This window comes from Globicephala melas, chromosome 10 (assembly GCF_963455315.2).
Source record: "Globicephala melas chromosome 10, mGloMel1.2, whole genome shotgun sequence".
NCBI lineage: Eukaryota > Metazoa > Chordata > Mammalia > Artiodactyla > Delphinidae > Globicephala > Globicephala melas.
Window position 1 is genome coordinate 20618954 of NC_083323.1, and position 20052 is coordinate 20639005.

The 20052-nt window shown below is 41.3% G+C and overlaps 1 protein-coding gene across 1 annotated transcript in view; it reads right to left on the reverse strand.

The window, feature by feature from the left end:
• LOC132597958 (anoctamin-4-like) overlaps positions 1-17385 on the reverse strand; it is a 166826-nt gene extending 149441 nt beyond the window's left edge. Inside the window, exon 1 of the mRNA XM_060306222.1 lies at positions 17300-17385. The gene's annotated coding sequence lies outside the window, so the exon portion shown is untranslated. The remainder of the gene's footprint in view (positions 1-17299) is intronic.
• Between the last annotated feature and the right edge of the window lie 2667 nt (positions 17386-20052).

A 20052-nucleotide genomic window follows, 5' to 3' on the forward strand; every position in this document is an offset into this window, starting at 1 on the left:
ATTTATATAAGATTACAAAGAATGTAATTTCTGGTAACGTAAACAGTAAAATTTTAAAACAGAACTTCTATATCACCTAAATGGTTAGTTTTACCACAAGAGACCCAGACTCTTGGTCAGACAGTATTCTGGGTGTGTCTGTTTCTGGGTGAAATTATCATCTGAATGAGTAAAGCAGTTTGGCTTCCCCACTGCACACCCCTCCCCGGCTCCCCCCATAATCTGAGGGCCTCATCCAGTCAACTGAAGACCTGAATAGAACACAAAGCTAAGTAAGAAGGAGCTCCTTCCTGACTGTCTTGAGCTGGGATGTTGGTCTTTTCCTGTCATTGGATTTGAACTGAAACACTGGCTCTTTCTGCGTCTTGAGCCTGCCAGTTTTTGGACCAGAACTTAGACCACTGGCTTTCCTGGGTCTCCAGCATGCCAACTGCAGATCTTGGGACTTCTCAGTCTCCAAATCACATGAGCTAATTCCTTCTAATCTCTTAATCTCTCTCCCCCCATGCCCATAACCCCCTCTCCCATGTGTGGATGTGTATATATGTATGTATGTATGTATGTATGTTCTGTTTCTCCAGAGAATCCTAATAGAAACACCATCATCCATTTCAAATATAACCAACCCAGTCCAAGCTCCTCCTTATCAGCTGGAAAATTTATGTAATTTTTTTCCTTTAACTCTTTTATTCAGTCTACTTCCCCACAGAACTTTATCCCAATGTAGCATACGTTTATGTCGGAAAGTCTTTTATTGTTCATGCTACCATACTTCTTTGCAAGAAAATATTTCAGATTGCTGCTCTGTTCAGTGCCCAGGTAGATTCTAGACCCCTGCACAATACAGTAAGGAGATGCCATTCTTGGCTAAAATGGGGAAAGAGTAATTGTGAAAGGGGAAGTGAAAAATACAGTCCGGACACTGCGAACTGATGCCCTCAAAAACCTTCCACACCTCAGGTGTTCGGGTACCCCAGGAATACCTGTTTAAAGCCCCCTGCAGTGGACTACCCATTTGTCTGATAACTAAAAGTATTTTCTATGTATAATCCTAGGCTAGCTGCTTGGTTTCGCCTACGCTGCCGTAAGAAGTGAGGCGGGCAGCCCCGGGCAAATGTCTTCGTAAGCAGCTCAGCTCACTCTAAAGGATGCTAACCCCAGCTTTCATCTGACACTCTGCTAGGGTACCAAGCCTCTCTTTAACCAGCTACACAGAATAGCTGCACTCTAGGCCTTATGTGCCAGGGAGTAATGCCACCTCAAATTCAAAGGCAATGAATATTCTCAAACCCTCAGCTGAGGAAAACAATACACAGGGAAGATTGCTGAGAGGACAAGTCGTCTTCCTATCGGTGGGCCAAATCAGATCAGCAGAGAACAGGGTACCTCAACAGAACCTTGCAGTCGCTTTTACAAAATTTTGCTTTGAAGTGATGCTATTAACTCAAAAATGTTTTAGGAGGATCAGCCTTACAAAACTTGATTTTCAAAACAAAACACAGTGTACTCTTTATGGAGGCTCCTGGGAGAAATTCTTGTCTGGTGTTGGTGCCAAGAGTAGTTATAATCATCCTGAGAAAATGGTTTCTCTTTACTCCTCCAAGTGTTTCCTCTTCCCTCTATCTCATAGAAAACCCAGAGATGAAGTTTTGGCCCCTGTGTCTTATGCTTAGGTCATTCTGACATGCAATTTAATTGTATTCTTGGTTTTACGTTGTTCCCACCATTTTCTTACTTTTGATTTTTACTATGTCCAATATGATGTATTCTTAGCGGCCAAAGTTGCTTCTGGCATGAGGGAATATACATATAAATACCTATCTATGTACAAACACACGGCAATTTTGTCCTATAATCTCATGCCCCTTTCACTTCCTTCTACATCCATCTACAGAGCTACTTCCCTTTAAAATATTGCCTATTTTTGTTTTAATGCTTAGAGTCATGAATATGCTATATTCTGTCACATCAAGCCAGGGTACCAAGAGCATAAGGTACAATCATTTGGGCCTCCAAAAGTAATACAAAACTAGACAGGATACAGGAGTATTTAATCAACAATAACAAAAAACCAAAATCTAATTCTAGGTTTTAATTAGCAATTGTTTGAGTTCCTACTTTGTTTCAGACACTAAGCTATATGTAAGGAATTAAAAGGAAATTAAAAGAATGGTTCATGATTCAAAAAGACCACTACAGTCCGTGCATGAGAGGAGTTACATACGTATATATGTACCTATGCGTGCCTGCATGTATGTACATACATACACCCACATACATGCATCATTAACACTAAGTCTACTTAAATCTATATCAGGTTACAAAGACAACAGCCCGTTAATGCCACTTCATGCTTAGTCACGGATAAAGGTTTCATACTGACTGCCATTGTTTAAGGGACTCCTTATCCATCGCTCTGGCTACAACAACAATTGTAAAGGTCTTTATTTTGTCACTTATGATGACAGTAACAGGTTAATTCAAGAAAGACTGAATCCACCCAATTCAATGAGGACTGTGTGTGGTTTATTGTATGAATAGTTAACCGGAGAATGTCTGTCAAATTTTATCCCTTGATCAATGTGGCCAAGGGAACAGTCTCCATTCCTGACCAGTTTTGACCACTACTCATCTTATATTATGGAAATGTATGCAGTCCGTGATGACTAGAGCAGTTTCGGCCATGGTTTTCATCCTCAATTTTGCAGAGAAAATTTAAATTCTTAGAAGAAGCCTAAAATCCTTCCAAAAGGCAGGGTCTGACAAAAGTTTGGGATCTGTAAAAACTTTCAGAATTGTATTTTCAGTTTCATGACATACCACGTGATTTACAGAAATATACTTACTATTTGGAACAGAGAGCTCTGCATCAAAGATAACTTCCAAAGATAAGGGAACTAGCCTTGACTCAACTCTTTGAAACATTTTATAACCTTTTGCTAATGGAGAAGAGTAACCTAGGTTTTAGAAAGAATTCTCTTTAGCTAAAAGCACTTGAGTCCATTCTCTACGTCTGCGTCTTTATTCCTGTCCTGCCCTGAGGTTCTTCAGAACCCTTTTTTTTTTTTTTTTAGATTCCATATATATGAGAAGATATGGGTATATAGGTATATGTATAGCTGATTCACTCTGTTATAAAGCAGAAACTAACACAACATTGTAAAGCAATTATACTCCAATAAAGATGTTAAAAAATAAAAATAAAAGCACTTGAATTAAATGTTACACAATTTATAATGTGCAGCCACATTTCATTCATTTTTTCCCCACACTCCCAATCATGATCTGTGGGTCCTTTTCTGTGCCCCCAGTTTGTTCCTCTCCCATGTCAATCCAAATGGGCTGCCAATCTCTTATTATCAGGGCCCTGATTACTATTTGCTGAAAATTCTCAGGCTGTGAAATTGCTTAAGGTTAAAATTTTAGTGTAGACTCTTTATCAATTTTATTGCTCAGGGAAGTAGACACCATATATATACTTCCAATTAACCCTACTTAACGCAGACTCTCAGAGTAAGGCAATTCTGGGAAATCACTACTGAATCGTTTCACACATTCCAGTGCGGTTTGCAAGTATACAGACGCACAAAAGTTAACCCTGCAAGAGGTCATGGTGGCCCATTCAGCCTATCAGCTGCACTGACTGCTCTTGCTTAAGTAGCCTCCCCAGCTAGCCTTTCCTCATCTCCCTTTAAAATATTCTATGTTTGCATCTTTCAGCTCGTGTGGAGACAGTGCCAGCATCCTACCACCTCTGACCACCTCAAATGCCGCCACCCTGGTCCATCAGCATCTCTCTTCTGGACTTCTCCACCAGTCTCCTAACTGATCTATTTCCACCCTGACTCCCTACCATCTGTTCTCCATGCAGCAGCAAGCAAGATCCTTTTGTCACTCACGGCTATAAAGTTTGCCCATCCTTTAGTAAGGATATGTAGTAATAGTACATAGTTAGATAGATATTATACTAAAACCCACAGTTCACGTATATTATAATTTGTTAGATATATGGCTAAGTTAGCTATGTAGTAAACCGCTTTTAGCTTCATTATGATATTGCTTTGATTCTTCTCAATTATTTCATTTTCAAAACCTCCAATCATACCCAAACCAAGACCACCTAACCAGACTCTAACTAGGCTATGCCTAGGCAAGAATTACCCTTGGTTCTGTCTGTTGGGAACCAGGTAAATTACTCATATACGACAATTACAGCTGCAATGTAAACTGTGTATCTGCCTGTTTTAACCTTACCAAGTAGGCAAGTTTTTTAAGTATACCCCACAGTCAGATAATCAAGTACTTTATACCTTTTTAATATATTTTGAAAGGTCTCTATAGCATACACTTAAGTAACTATTTAAATATCCAATCATGTTCATTAATTAAATTGTGTTTTCCCAGATTCTTATACAATAATGACCAAGGCAAACTGACAAGTAATTATGTGTAATATCTCTGCCTTCAAGGAAACTATTCCTTAGTCATGCCCCGCCCCCAGGATAAATATCTAAATTTTTTCTGTCTCTGCAATTAGATATTCTTATCTCTACTTTAAAAAATAAAATTGACTTAACTGAGTTTAGAAGGCTAAGTTTTCTCCAACACCTACAGAATATAGCAAAACCTGCTTAGCATGTCACATTAAGCCTTTAGACATCTGGCACCTACCTACTGGCTAAGCCTCATCTCCTACCCTAGCCCCATAGACTAAATTACTTGTAGACCAGGCATGCCACAGCGTCTTCGCACTTGTTAGTTTCTCTGCCTAGAACAGCCTCCTCTGCTTTGTCCACCTGGAAAGCAACTCATCTAAATGGTTCAGATGCTACCTCCTCAGGGAAGCCTTCTCTGATTGCCCCAGGACAGCCCTAGGCCCTCCCCTCCATGCTCCAATTCCACCTTGCATAGGTTTTCAAGCAAGCACATTGCTGTATTATTATAACTATTTGTTTGCAGGTCAGTCTCCCAGTGAACAGCAAACCCCTTAATGAAAGCAACCATGTCTTATTAGTATTCATATTCCTAATGCTTGGCCTATGTTAAGTGCTCATTAAATGCCTCCTGAGTTAATTAATAGACAAATGAGTTAATGTAAGAATGTTAACAGAACACTGTGCAAAAGGATCAGAGCAACTGGTCCTCTGAATTTGGAAGTGTGAAAAACAAATTCAATTGCAAATTTAAAACAAATACATTTTTATGGTTAAATCAACAATTCAGAATATGGAGTTTTAAAGGAGGGACCAAGAAAAAGAAAAATCAATCACATCTATACAGATTTTTAAATATTTTTCCCCAGGTAATTTATTCATTCTATGGCGCTGAACAAACACTCCCATTTCCTTCTCATCCCTCAATACTTCTGGAAATATGTGAAGACTAGTAAGGACTTACCATAATATCAAATCATAATTTCTTCAAAAAAAAAAGACACTACTGGGCTTCCCTGGTGGCGCAGTGGTTGAGAGTCTGCCTGCCAATGCAGGGGACACGGGTTCGAGCCCTGGTCTGGTAGGTCCCACATGCCGCGGAGCAACTAGGCCCATGAGCCACAACTACTGAGCCTGCGCGTCTGGAGCTTGTGCTCCGCAACAAGAGAGACTGCGACAGTGAGAGGCCCGCACATCGCGATGAAGAGTGGACCCTGCTCGCCGCAACTAGAGAAAGCCCTCGCACAGAAACGAAGACCCAACACAGCCAAAAATAAATAAATAAAATTAAATATTAAAAAAAAAAGATACTATCAAGATATATGTGAAGAACTTTAAAACACCACTGAGATTCACAAAACAAGATGTGAATAAATGGGAACATATACTCTGTTTGGGGACAGGTTGGTTCAGTTTTGTAAAATATTCTCCCTAGATTAATCTATAAACTTAATTTAACCCTCCCCCTAAAACATGATTTTTTTAAGAACCAGACAATTTTCAAAGTTCACATAGAAAAAATAAGAATGTAAGAAGATACAGGAAAATCCTGGAACGAAAAAAGAGTAGTAAGTGAAGACGTGCCATCCCAGATATTAAAACATGAAAAACTAAAGAAATTAACATGGTGCAGAGTTAGCCAACAAACTGACAGTAAACAAAACAGTAAACTTTCCAAAAATAGCTCTAACTGCAGAGGGGGTTTAATAGATGATGCTACCCTTTCATGCCACCTTCACCCTGGTCCAAGTAAATATTATCTTTCTCAAGAATCATCACACTGAAGGCAAGGGAAAGATACATTGTTCAAGAAATGTTTGGAGCAGCTCATGCAGCTCAATATCAAAAAAACAAACAACCCAATCCAAAAATGGGCCAAACACCTAAATAGACATTTCTCCAAAGAAGATATACAGATTGCCAACAAACACCTGAAAGGATGCTCAACATCACTAATCATTAGAGAAATGCAAATCAAAACTACAATGAGGTATCATCTCACACCAGTCAGAATGGCCATCATCAAAAAGTCTACAGACAATAAATGCTGGAGAGGGTGTGGAGAAAAGGGAACCCTCTTGCACTGTTGGTAGGAATGTAAATTGATACAGCCACTATGGAGAACAGTATGGAAGTTCCTTTAAAAACTAAAAATAGAACTACCATACGACCCAGCAATCCCACTAGTGGGCATATACCCTGAGAAAACAGTAATTCAAAGAGAGTCATGTACCAAAATGTTCATTGCAGCTCTATTTACAATAGCCAGGACATGGAAGCAACCTAAGTGTCCATCGACAGATGAATGGATAAAGAAGATGTGGCACATATATACAATGGAATATTACTCAGCTATAAAAAGGAACGAAAGTGAGTTATTTGTAGTGAGGTGGATGGACCTAGAGACTGTCATACAGAATGAAGTCAGAAAGAGAGAAACAAATACCATATGCTAACACATATATATGGAATCTAAAAAAAAAAAAAGAAAATGGTCAGAAGAACCTAGGGGCAAGATGGGAATAAAGATGCAGACCTACTAGAGAATGGACTTGAGGATACAGGGAGGGGGAAGGGTAAGCTGGGACAAAGTGAGAGAGTGGCGTGGACATATATACACTATCAAACGTAAAATAGATAGCTAGTGGGAAGCAGCTGCATAGCACAGGGAGATCAGCTCGGTTCTTTGTGACCACCTAGAGTGGTGGGATAGGGAGGGTGGGAGGGAGGGAGAGGCAAGAGGGAAGAGTTATGGGGGCATATGTATACATATAACTGATTTACTTTGTTATAAAGCAGAAACTGACACACCATTGTAAAGCACTTATACTCTAATAAAGATGTTAAAAAATAAATAAAAATTTAAAAAAAGTTTGGAAAGAACAATGGGGTAGTTATGGGGAAAAATAAAATCGGATTTCTATTTCATTACTATAGCAAAATAAGTGTGAACCAAAGACATATACAAAACTAAAATCATAAAATTCCAACAATAAACTGTTGAAGAGTAAGTTTTATGACCCCAGAGTTGGACAGGTTTTTTTGATTATCCTGCAAAATCCAGAAAGTACCAAGGAAACGTATGACAACTTTACATAAAAACAAAACTCTTAGGCCCCAAATATTATAGACAATATCAAAAGATAAATGACAGAATAGCAGAAACTATTTGGGAAAAAATCTTATAGGAAACGTTAATTTCTTTAATATATAAAACGCTCCTAAAACTCAAAGCCAAAACTCAAATTTTAAAAGTGAGCTTGCGAAGGGCATGAACAGACTATTCACGGAAGAGGAAGATACAAAGTAAGCACGTGAAAAGATGCTCAAGTTAGACTATGAGATGCTGCTTTCTCCCTAGCAGATTAGCAATGATTTAAGTCAATAGCAATTTGCTAAGAGGCATCAAAATTTTTAATTCATATTCCCTGTGACCCAGCACTCCAATTTTACAAATCTTTCCTATAAACTTACTGGCACATAACCACTCCTCCCTAACCACCCTGACTCCATCTCCACCAACCCCATTTCCTTGGTAGCTCTCTCCAGGAAACTGCAAGCTACAGTGCAGCGGTAGCTTGCCTAAACCGTAGGCCACCTGAAGAGCAACCATTCCTAAACCCTCTAGAATATCAACAGAGTCAAAGGAATGTAACCCTATTTGCTGCCATCTTGCGCTTTTCTCTTTGACCTCACCTTTTTCTTTTCCTGCCAGAAAGTCACCTCCTGTGTCTAGTAGATCCTCCTCCCATTGACCTCTGTGGCCACATGGTCTTTCAATTCCCTGGGTCAGACATCTCTTTGACTTATGATCCAAGACTTATAATCCAAGTGAATTTTTAATCACAATAAGCATCTCAGAGACTGAGAACAAAACCTGTGAGATCCCCCCGAAAAGCTTCAGTGTAAAATCATTAATCACAAACATGAAGAAGAAAGCACTATCTTAACTATTAAAGAAAAGTTCTGCTAAGCAGGTAAATACATACATACGTGTAAGAATTTCTCCAAACTCCTAACAGCAGAGAGACAATGATAATAATGAGTTAAAACTGTTCAGCAGTATAACCATCTTGTAGTCAGTGTGCTAAGTACTTGCCAAGTACCATCTCATTTAACTCAGCTACTCTATAAGATAGAGAATATCAGTTACCCCCATTTTTATAATTGAGGACAATGATATACAAAGAGACTAAGTAACCTGCTCAAGGTCCAAAGGCGAGTAACTGGCAGGGCCAGGATGGGAAGCAGACTGTCTGCCCCAGAGCCCAGGCTCTCCACCACCAGGAGATATTTTTCTTTAAATCCTAATTCTTTTAGAAGCAAGGTAGAAAGTATTAACTGAAAGCTTGCTTGGAGTAGAATGGAACACTGATACTGAATTCAAGATCACACAGAATATAGAGTGGGAATTTTTAGAAATCCATAAATACTGCTTTTTGTTTCAAGTCACTATTTCCATTAACCAGTTCACAGAGATGTTCTATATTAGGCAGAACCTGTTTTTGGAAGTGTTGCTCATTGACATACATATGTCTCTCTGGATTTATCCTCCCTCCCCAGCTGAGATTCCTTGCTAAATTTCCTGTGTGTTCACTTCGGTTCAATCCCATCTTCCTCTCCTCATGAGCTGTGCTCCCTGGTGATGTCCACCAATTCTCTGTCCCCTCCAAGGGCCCTAAGCTCCACACTCTGTCTTCCAGAGCACCCTAACCTGCTCCACTCAGACTCAGGTGAGAGACAGATCTGTTCCCAACCCGTACACTGCTCTTGTAAATTCTGACAATTTTATCCTTGAGAAACATACGCGTGGGCTTTGATGTCCACAGTACTTTTCCTATAAGTCAATTCAAGAACTGAATACCTGATTACAACTTTTGTTCATAGCACTCCAATGGTTTCAACAGTTGCACTTATCTAGCGGAAAAAACCCTCAAGATTTTGCTTTATGATAGACCAGTCAGAAAGTAAATATAAAAACAGTAGGCGGAAAACAATGAATGAAAAAATATTCGAAAATACATAAGTTAAGTAAATCGAAAGAAAGCTAAAATGTGAAGATAATAGCAAAATCATTCATTTTTTTTCTCCACAGTGCTTATCATCATCTGACATGTTTGCATATGCTAAAATGTCTGTTTCCTCTTCGCTTCCTACCAGAATGTTTGCTCCATGAAGACGAGACATTGACCGTTTTGTTCACTGTTTCTCCAGTGTCTAGAACTCAGCCAGAAGCATAGTAAATGCTCAATAGTACTTAAGTGAGTAAGTTAGTGAATGAAGCTTCTGCCTCATCATCTCTCGCTCCATAAACAAGATTCGCTTTCATACTCTGGCCAAGATTTTTAGAGATATTCCTAACTCCTCAATCTCTTTTTAGGTTACTTTCAAGATGGAGAGTCATCTGATCAGATCCAATTCTGAGACACACAAAACTTAACTACTCACCACTCCCTACACATATGTTCCCTGATTCTTAAAAGAAAAAAAAAAAAAAAAAAAGGAGAGAAGAGGCACAGCAGAAAATTTTCTAAACCACTTTTCACCTACATGAAACTAGTTCATGCACGCCTATACCCACTGGTTCATAAGATGACTGTATTCTTTGTAAGTAGCACAAAGCTAATTGAAAAAGGAAAAAAAAAATGTCAGTTACTAGTAATAAAAGCACCAAAGGGCCCGGGGGGTTCTTTACACTCTGGACAGTGTGTTAAGAGGCACTTCAGTGACCTCCATCCTCAACTCTCTCTAGGTCTAAAATTGATTGATTTAGGTTAGACTTCCCAGCTTCATTTCCTTGTGATGACTTTGAATATCAAACTATACCCTCAAGGGCAAAAGGGATGGCTGAGAAATAAATGTCTTACGCTAAGCAACTGCTCTCTTTCCCTGCGGAATACAGACTTATGATTTAATTAAACCCAAGGAGAGATTCCAAACAATTTCCAACTGGCTTTTCCTAGACCCTATTAATTACCTCCCAACTTACAGAAAAAAATCAACTACCATTCAGATCTTCTGATACCATTCCCACCTCCCCCACCCAAAGGTTCCTTGTCTTCCTCTGCATTTTCCACTCTCCTCCCCCCACCCCTACCCCACTCCCTCTACTTCCCAACCAAAGCCACCTAATGGTTGACCCACCATCCGACGTCTAGGTTCTTGCTCAAGCCAGCCCCTCTGCCTGGAATGACCTTTCTACTCCCACCTCACCTGCAAGCCTACAGCCTACTAGAATCTCTGTAACTGTCCGCCTTATAACAAGGTCATTTGCACGCAGAACAAGTTCTCACTAGTTTGTGGCCTTTTGGAAGACAGGAATTACACAGCTGCTTTTTTTTTTATTTAAATCTTTCATTCCTGGGGACCTAACAATGCTTTGCTTATAGAAAACACTTAATTCTTGTTTACTTTATTGAAACTCATTTGGAGGCAGAGACATTTTCTGGGGTTTTGCATACAATTTCTAATGGATTACGTCAGGATGGCTGCCAATCTCTCTATCCTTCTCCGTACAATTCATATAGTCACATTGTTTTGAAAAATTAAGTTTTCCACACAGAGCAGTAGCTGTCAATACCAGCACCCTAGGTTTTCTATGGTGATTCATGACCCATTTGATCAAGAACTATTGGATATCTGTTAATCAGCAGTCACTCAGCTGGGCCTTGGGATATAGAGATGAAAACACAGTCCCTGCCCTCAAGGAACAAGATGTCTATTTGGGAGAGAGAGCCAAGTAGACAAGTAATTATAGTTTATAAAGTCCTATGAGACCTTTATAAAGTCCTATAAGGTCTGTAAGAGGACAGACAGGGTCTACCTAGCTCAGCTTTGGGCACAGGGGTCAATAAAGGTTGTAAAGTGTCAAAAAGCTTCTGTGGGAGATGATTATCTGAACTTGAAAGTTAGTCTCAAGAGAGGAGAGACATTGCAGGCAGAGGCAACGGTATGTGCAAAGGCACTGAGGCAAGAGACAGCTCCTTATTTCTGAGCACCGCAAATGTTTTGTTACTTCTGGAACATTCTAGGGGAGCTGCAGAACAAGAAGCAGAGCATAGAAGCAATGGCTGTCCATTATGATGGGCCTGCTATATACAAGGCCAAGGAGTTTGGTCTTTAACCTGTAATTAGTTCCATGGACGCTGTGCTATCCAGACTATAAATTTAGGATTCCAGGATCAGGCTAGTTTTGCCACAGAATGGAACAGTCATCTTGTCAATCACAACAACAGTCCAAACAAATTAATCTCTTTTGTTCAGTCAGGTAACAAAATCACAAGCTAAAAATACCGTTTTGGAAAACGGGAAGATACACATGGCAAGGAGAGCAAAGGTGCCTTTTTATGAAAAGAACTTCTCAGTGGAATAATCACAGGAAAGAACTTCCCCAGCAAACTGTTTCTCAGCTGGACTCTGAGAAACGGTGAGAAACAGAAAGCAGATTACTGGCTGAAAAATCAAGAGAAGATAAACTCCACGAAGCATCGCTAGACTGAACTCCCTCAGAGCAGTGGCCACATCCAGCTGTTTCACCACCAGATCCCTACTGCCTGGCATTAGGGCGGACACAATAGGTGCTCAATGAGTATTAGGTGAATGAATGGACCAAGGAACTGATCCATAAACATCACCCCTCTATAAAACAGAAATAAATGGTTGAAGCACAGGGGGGGAAATTAAGCATAATGTTTTTAAAATTCTTGAAGTGTTCATGAGAAAAGCAGTTTCAATATTAAAAAAATGCATTTCGGGGCTTCCCTGGTGGCACAGTGGTTGAGAGTCCGCCTGCCGATGCAGGGGACACGGGTTCGTGCCCCAGTCCGGGAGGATCCCACATGCCGCGGAGCGGCTGCGCCCGTGAGCCATGGCCGCTGAGCCTGCGCGTCCGGAGCCTGTTGCTCCGCAACGGGAGAGGCCACAACAGTGAGAGGCCCGCGTACCACCAAAAAAAAAAAAAATGCATTTCCACACAAGCATGAACACATGACCATGAACAGTTGTTTGATGTGACTCACTCTGACTGGTACAGCCACGTAATCTGCATGAAAGAAACCCAGAAATAATGGACACCAGTGAGTTAGATGCCACAAAGCAGTTTTGTGAGCAAAGAATAACACAGTAAGTGTCAGCTGTGTATCGTGGAAGGGGTCCCACACCAGGAGTGGAGCTGGAGTCTAAGTAAATCCATGCACATTGCACTCAACTGTCTTGTCCAGGTGCTAACCAGATCACTTTCTTGAGGAAGTGGCTTAACTTCCCTGGACCTTGGCTTTCTTGTCTATGAAACGAGAGGTTAGGTGAGATGCTCCTCGAGGTCCCTTTTGATAAGAAGAGGTATTTCAAGATGTCCCAGGGGCAGCAGGTCGTCATCATACACACACAAGCCCTGTTCACGAAGGATCACCATCATCACATGTTTCTGAGTAACTCTGCTGCTCACGTCACTGTCGTAGTGCTGGGGGCTTTGTAAATCATGGGAAGGTAGAGCCCATCCCCTCTAGGAACGTCTCATCTAGATCAATTGCCTTAGAAATTACCCATCTAGTAAAAAGACAGAGCTGGAACAACAGTTCATGATTTTTAGTGGTTGGGGGAGCCCTCAGATTACCTGGCCCACCAAGCCCAATGTAGCAGATATGACTTTGAATCTGACAGCCAGTTAGTGGCTGGGGACACACTGGCACCCGGGCTCCTGAAGACATCCTGCTGTGACTGGCCGTGGCCTCCAGACACTCATTCCCTCTGACACTCACAGGAGGTCTCCAGTGGGAGACCAACAGGAAAAATGTAAGTGAATTCCTGCTGTATTACAATATGTCTGCTTCCTATAAGAATGACTGCAAGCCAAAAGGTCACTCAGCAGATGCCTAATTAAGGGTCAAAGATTTCTATTACAGAACAGGCCCACAAAATCTGTCATTACGTGTTTTTAACAATTTCTTGGCTCTTCAGACTTAAGGGCCAACAGCCTGACTGGAGAATTAAATGCTAAGTATAGGGAGGAATTTTCCCCTTTCGTCTTACTTACGTTATTTTGGGGCTGTGATTTGATTCTCCTCCAAAATTCTGCCAACTCCCTTTACCACCCAAGAGATATAACTTGCACATAAACATTTATGACAGTCTGGGTAGATTATTATGCTCCTAAGGACATGCTTTTTTCTGCGAAGCTGGTCTAGTGACTACAGTCCTAAATGAAGTCTGTAGGGAGACGCATTTCAAAAATGCAGTCTTCAACAGCTCATGAAGAACTTCTCCTCTTTTATACAATCTGTCTGAGTTGCCAATTGAATAGCAAGTTCCTTTCAAAGTAGATCACCATAGCTGGTGTTGGAAGTGGTTTTGAATCTCAGTTAAAGCATGGTTCTCCCTCTAAGCAGCTTTATGGGGGAGGTGTATGTTCTCTTCACTCCGTGAAAAAAAAGGCTCATGGAGAGGTGGTAAAGGGAATATATCGCCTTAATTATATTGTAAAAAGCCACAGGAAAATTCAGCCAACATCCTTAATGATATGGTTCATTCAATTGCCAAAGAAAGGCTGTATCACATAATCAAGTGGTTTCATTTTGTATCATCCATAAACTCCCCCTCTTTATAGGAAGACCTTTTAAATAGTAAACATTTCAAGATTTGAGGTCAGTCCAACCTAGACAAATCTAGAATGTCATTAATTAAAATGTAAACTGATTCTATTTCTGGTCCTGGTAATCAACTATGGAAAATAGTTTCAATGAGAAGAATGCCTGCAGACATATGAGGTTATATTTATATTAACAGGGACAATTTCTTCTCTCAGTTACATGATTACAGGTTGAGCACTAGAGTTTTGGTTACTAAAAGAGAAGGTGTTGGGACTTCCCTGGTGGCACAGCGGTTAAGAATCTGCCTGCCAATGCAGGGGCCACGGGTTCAAGCCCTGGTCCGGGAGGATCCCACATGCCACGGAGCAACTAAGCCCATGTGCCACAACTACTGAGCCTGTGTGCCACAACTACTGAGCCTGTGTGCCACAACTACTGAAGCCCACGTGCCTAGAGCCCGTGCTCTGCAACAAAAGAAGCCACCACGATGAGAAGCCTGCGCACCGCAACGAAGAGTAGCCCCCGCTCACCACAAGTAGGGAAAGCCAGCGCACAGCAATGAAGACCCAACGCAGCCAAAAATAAAATAAATTTATAAAAATAAAAAAGAGAAGGTGTTAACCAACTCTTGATTAATCCAACGATCTTCACTGAGTTTATATGTGTACACGAATGCCTATTCATTCATAGAAATATAAATAAAGCAGAACTGGGAAAAAGTAGAAAGGAAGATAATGGAGAATTCTGAATACTGGTTCAGAATATAAACTACAGGTTTCAAATTATTGAATAGAATAACATCAAAAGAAACTGTAAAAGCACTGTTTTAATGATAGCTGTAATCAAGAAATGTGAAAAGGGACTTCCCTGGTGGTACAATGGTTAAGAATCTGCCTGCCAATGCAGGGGACATGGGTTCGATCCCTGGTCCAGGAAGATCCCACATGCCGTGGAGCAACTTAGCCCGTGCACCACAACTACTGAGCCCACGTGCCACAACTACTGAAGCCCACAGGCCTAGAGCCCGTGCTCCGCAACAAGAGAAGCCACCGCAATGAGAAGCCCGCGCACAGCAACGAAGAGTAGCCCCCAGTCGCCGCAACTAGAGAAAGCCCGTGCACAGCAAGGAAGACCCAACGCAGCCAAAAATTAAAAAAAAAAAGAAATGTGAAAAATGAGTAACTGCATCTACAACTATCTAGGTATTTCTAGACCCATTTCAAATAAGTACAACTTGCTAGGGTTGCAAGCAAAATTGGTTACAAGGCACAGCAGCTAAATAAACACACACACAAAACGCAAAAAATGTTGCAGTGACTTCATCACATCAAGAGGCTACGAGTTACTGGCTCCACTCAGCACAGCTTTTACGGATATTTTCTGCAGTGACTGTGTATGCTGCCTTCAGAGACTCTACAAAGGAATTAACCTGACACCATGTTGTGAGACAAGCAAATGCTAAAGAATGCACTCTCCCAATTCAAAGAAATTCCCAAAGGTGGTTATCTGGAGGGGGATGGAGGGAAAATTCGGGAAATCCCTACCAAGAGGGGCGGGGCGGGGGGGGGGGGAGCTAGCTAGAGAATGCAAAGCAGTATCTCAAATTTTTCTCCTCTCTAAATGAGCATGCTACAACTATTGAAAATAGGTACACTTAACAGTCACAAGTAAACAGTACATTTGTGTATATGCTTGCACATATACAATTCTGATTGCATGGGTGAATGTTCTGCTCAGTAAAATAAAGGAAGCCCACTGAATTTCCTCTCTCAAAGCTAAAGTTGCTACTAATTAAAACAAAATATTTTCTAAAGGCATCTGAAATGGCCTGCAGTGTGAAATGCAGAGTCTATTTCCATGACACCCAAGCTGACTCTAACTCTTTCCATCTTGATGAATTCGTCAAGTTGAGTTGCCAAGCACCTGATAAAAATCCTTGCGATTGGAGGAAAAAAATTAATCAAAGAAAACACCAGAAATGAAATGAAAGTAAACAACGAAACGTTAGAATCAAAGGAAGCAGAGAAGTCAGCCAGTCAGATGACAACACTGCTCCCAGCCATAACTGAGTGTCGATATTAGAACAGCTAATCCAAACAATGATGAAAGTACTTCAGACATTATTTAATGATTCAGAGTTTACAATATGCAAGGACCCTAATTTTTGGTTGTTGCTGTTGCTGTTAACCTATTTGCTGGTTTCACCCTGAAGCTGGGTGATAATGTAAACATCTCCAATTCTTGTTCTTTGTTTTAATGTATGCTTTCATGCATTTAAAGAACCCTCCACCCAAAACAACCAAATTATCTACTTTGGACCCAGGGAACAGGATAAAAGCATATGCCTGATGTCATCACCACTATTTTGAGAAAAATCCACACAGTGGAAACAAAAGTAGTCAGAAAGAGCAAGACAGTTAAGGAACTTTACATTCCAAACTCCCAGTCAACAGGGAGAAAGACCAGAAATTTCACTCCACATTTTACCCTCCCTGGAGTTAAATGGACCACATCTGGAAAATCCACACAAAATCAAATAAAATAACCCATCTCCAGTCCAAGACCGGAAAATAACCAAGCAGAATTAGAACTGTGAAGCTTATTCTGTAGAAAGCGACGTTGACCAAAATAATCCAACACACCTGCTACCAAAAAAAAAAAAAAGGAAAAGGAAAATAAAGACATCTCCCTGTGAAAAGAGACTCCCCTTCAACCCCAGGTTTCACAGAGTGAGAACTATACTAAAATGTTCTTGACTTGTTTCCTTTGGGCTTCAAGGGGCAGCCAGTAATTGAAGTTGTCGTACTCTCTGCAGCACGCCTCGGGAGACCAGGTGAAAAATTAGAACACGAGTCTAAGAGTAAATGCCCTGGAACAAACAGTCTGCCTGATGTCACCGCAACATGCATGTTCTTCCTCTGAAACCTGCTTATTTTCTCTTAGGAAAGTCTAACCATTCCAACCGTCTCAAAGCCTTTTATCTCCCAGAAGGAGGATTGAAACTATGTTGTCAACTCAGAAACGTGCCCTCTCATCGCTGCCCTACCACCCTTTGAAGAGGATGGAAGACACAGTTTGCAGAACAGGCACCCTGAGATTCCAAAGGGAAAGAAGCAATGAGGTCATGCAGTCTACTCTGCCAGCCAGCGCAGGGTTCCTCCCGCAGCCACAAATGCTACTGCCCAAGTTGTAAAGCCCACAAGAAAGATACAGGGCCATTCTGGACCCACAGGCAGGTGCTTTAAGGCGCCACTGCCCACAGCCGACTCCGACATAACTCACACGCATGCTGTCTTCACCGGCAAAGATGAAATAGTTTGCTAGGTGGGCCGATCAGCCCGGCCCTTCCGGATTCTGAGAAGTGCACCTCAGCACGCCGAGGATTCATCTTGCCCAAATTTGTCAATCACCCTCCACAGAGCACCTGCACACTGCTGCAGTTTACCATCGTGTACACATTACCCTGCCCGCCGCTTCAAGGACAAAGAGAGAGCGCTTATGCTTCCATCACAGGCGAGGAGCTCAGGTTTATGGAAACGATAAAATAAAATGAAAAGACAATCCAGACACATGGCCCCCGGCATTTTCGTTAGCTGGATCACCCCAGACGTGGACCCAGGAAAACAGGAGAAACGCAGAGAGAAGGTCACTAAGCGTAGCTGGGAAGAGAGCTAGCGTTCACTTCACTGCAGCAGGGCTGCTCATTGAATGCAAGCACTTACCATAAAAATAGAAAGAGTCAACAGAAGGAGAAGGGATCCTTCCTCAGTGTCGTAGGCAGAAAGAAATCCACCGCGGAGCTCCAGACACGGGATGAAGCCAACAAAGTGATGAAAGACGGTAAAACCAACACACACAAGTCCTTCTCAGCCTCCCCTCGGGCCCACATGCAGTTGTTTGTGCTGTGAAAACCCTGAGAAGTCGGGAACAGGACTCTCCCGGCAAGCCTGAACGCAAGCAGCCTGGTGGATTTCAGAGCTTCACGCCCAGGGCTCTCCTCCCCCGGGGGGGCAGGGGCAGCATCACTGGGGGAGGCTGGGCACCAGGCAGGGGTCGGGAAGGTGAGAAGAGGGCTGGAAAGGAGCCTCTTTGGAGTGTGAGGAACTGCCAGCGAGAATATCAGTATTCCCTATCAGTTATTGCCAGCAACCAATCAGCCCAGCCCAGGGGCCGTGTCAGTGTGACAAGAGAGCAGCAGATGACAGCCGGTTCTCAGAGAGGCAGGACAGCCCCCTGCCTCCACCGGAGTTTGGCAGGATTGGCAGCTTACCCTCCTCTGCCCAGCTGCTGATAATATTTGCTTTGTTATTAAAAATAAGACCCAAAGCCCCACAGTTATACCAACCACTCAGGAAGTTTCCTAAGCATCCCACCGCATCTCTGCAAGAAGCCGGACTCGAAACCCATCTTAAATGATTATCTAATGGCATTTCACAGACCAGACAGCCCTGATGATGTGCGCAGAGAGGTCACCACGAGTCCAATAATGACGCTTTGGACGTGGGCTGCTTTATGCCCGAGGCACAGGATGAAATACCAGGGACCGGGATCCCTGTTTCACAGGTGAGACATTTAGACAGAAAAGGGTTAAAGGTCTCTCTGAAATCTGTCTCTCGGTTTCAGTATATTTTCTTGTATAATATATGTATAGAAGTACTTGTTAGAGACAGTTTATAAAGATAGTAACATTTGTTTTTGAGGTTTCTTATATCACCCATAAGACAGAATATGTGGACTTGGGTAAAAATCCCTGTATAATAATTCACAGGCACACTGAAGTTTGAAAAACTCTGAGCTAGACTAATGAAAGAGGCAAAGGAGCAAATTCTTTAGTAGTGACTAAGCAGAGAATATTATACTTTTCCTGCCTGCCTCTCCCCCCATTCTATTTTAATATTGAACCTGTAACCTCATTATGTATGCATTAATTTGGTTTTGGCTGTGATGATTAAATTAAATACGGGAGTAGGTTCTAGAGTTAATGCCAGTTGAATTGGATTTCACAGTAAAACTTCAGAACTGTGTACCTTGGGGAGATTGTCTTGGGTCATCTTTTGATCTTTGCAAGAAATATGAACTCCTTGTGCTAGCCAAGAGTTAATAGGAAGACACAAATGTCCCTGGGTTTGTTTGTTTTTCAGGTGGCTTACATGATAGAGTCCTTAATTTTAGTTCTGCTTTAACCTACACGTTGAAGGATCATTTGGAAATTTTGCAGCAATCTCTACCCAGAGGCAAGCTAACTTTGGGGAGCCTGAATTCTGCGAAGTAAAACGAAGGGCTAAGTTCCAAGGAAGAAGTTAACTCACTACCCAAATGAGTTACAGCAGGAGGCCGTAAAAATGTTCCACATCAAAGATGAACAGAATAAAATGAAATTTTTGAAATGAAAAAAGGACGGTTTTGTCAGGTTCATCCTATGTATATTAAACAAGGAAGACCTGGGAGATTAAGTCTCAAATTCTGTTGTGTTATCCACTTCAGTTCAACTCCAATCAGCAAACCTTTAACCACAGCCAACCAAGTGCTGGTAGCACAGAAATAAAAGGGGCAGGCCCTGCCTTCAAAAAGTTTGTAGTTTCATGGACAAAATTAAATCTTCTTTTCAAAATTTCAACACTGCAAATCTTGCCAAGACAGAAAATGTTCTACTATTTTAATGTCCCTCAGATAAAACCAAGCCATGAAGTTGGATTTTGGACTCAAAAGTTCTAAATTAGCCCTATCAGGTGTTTTCCATAACCAAAACCATTTGAGAAATATAAATGCACAATTTATTTTTTTAATTAATTAAAACATGAAAAGGTTTTTTAACTGAATGTTTGCTTTTATCAGCATCAATAGTTTCTGATGCTGCAAAAACATGGGCAGCATAACAAAGAATACATTTAATAAGGGAATAATAGTATTTAAAGCTCCCAAACTAATTGAGATTAATACTGTTTATGGAACAGGTTCAATACCTTGAATACATAGGGTTATAATGCAGCATGAAAATGATAAAACTACAGAAGTACAAATTACTTAGTTGATTA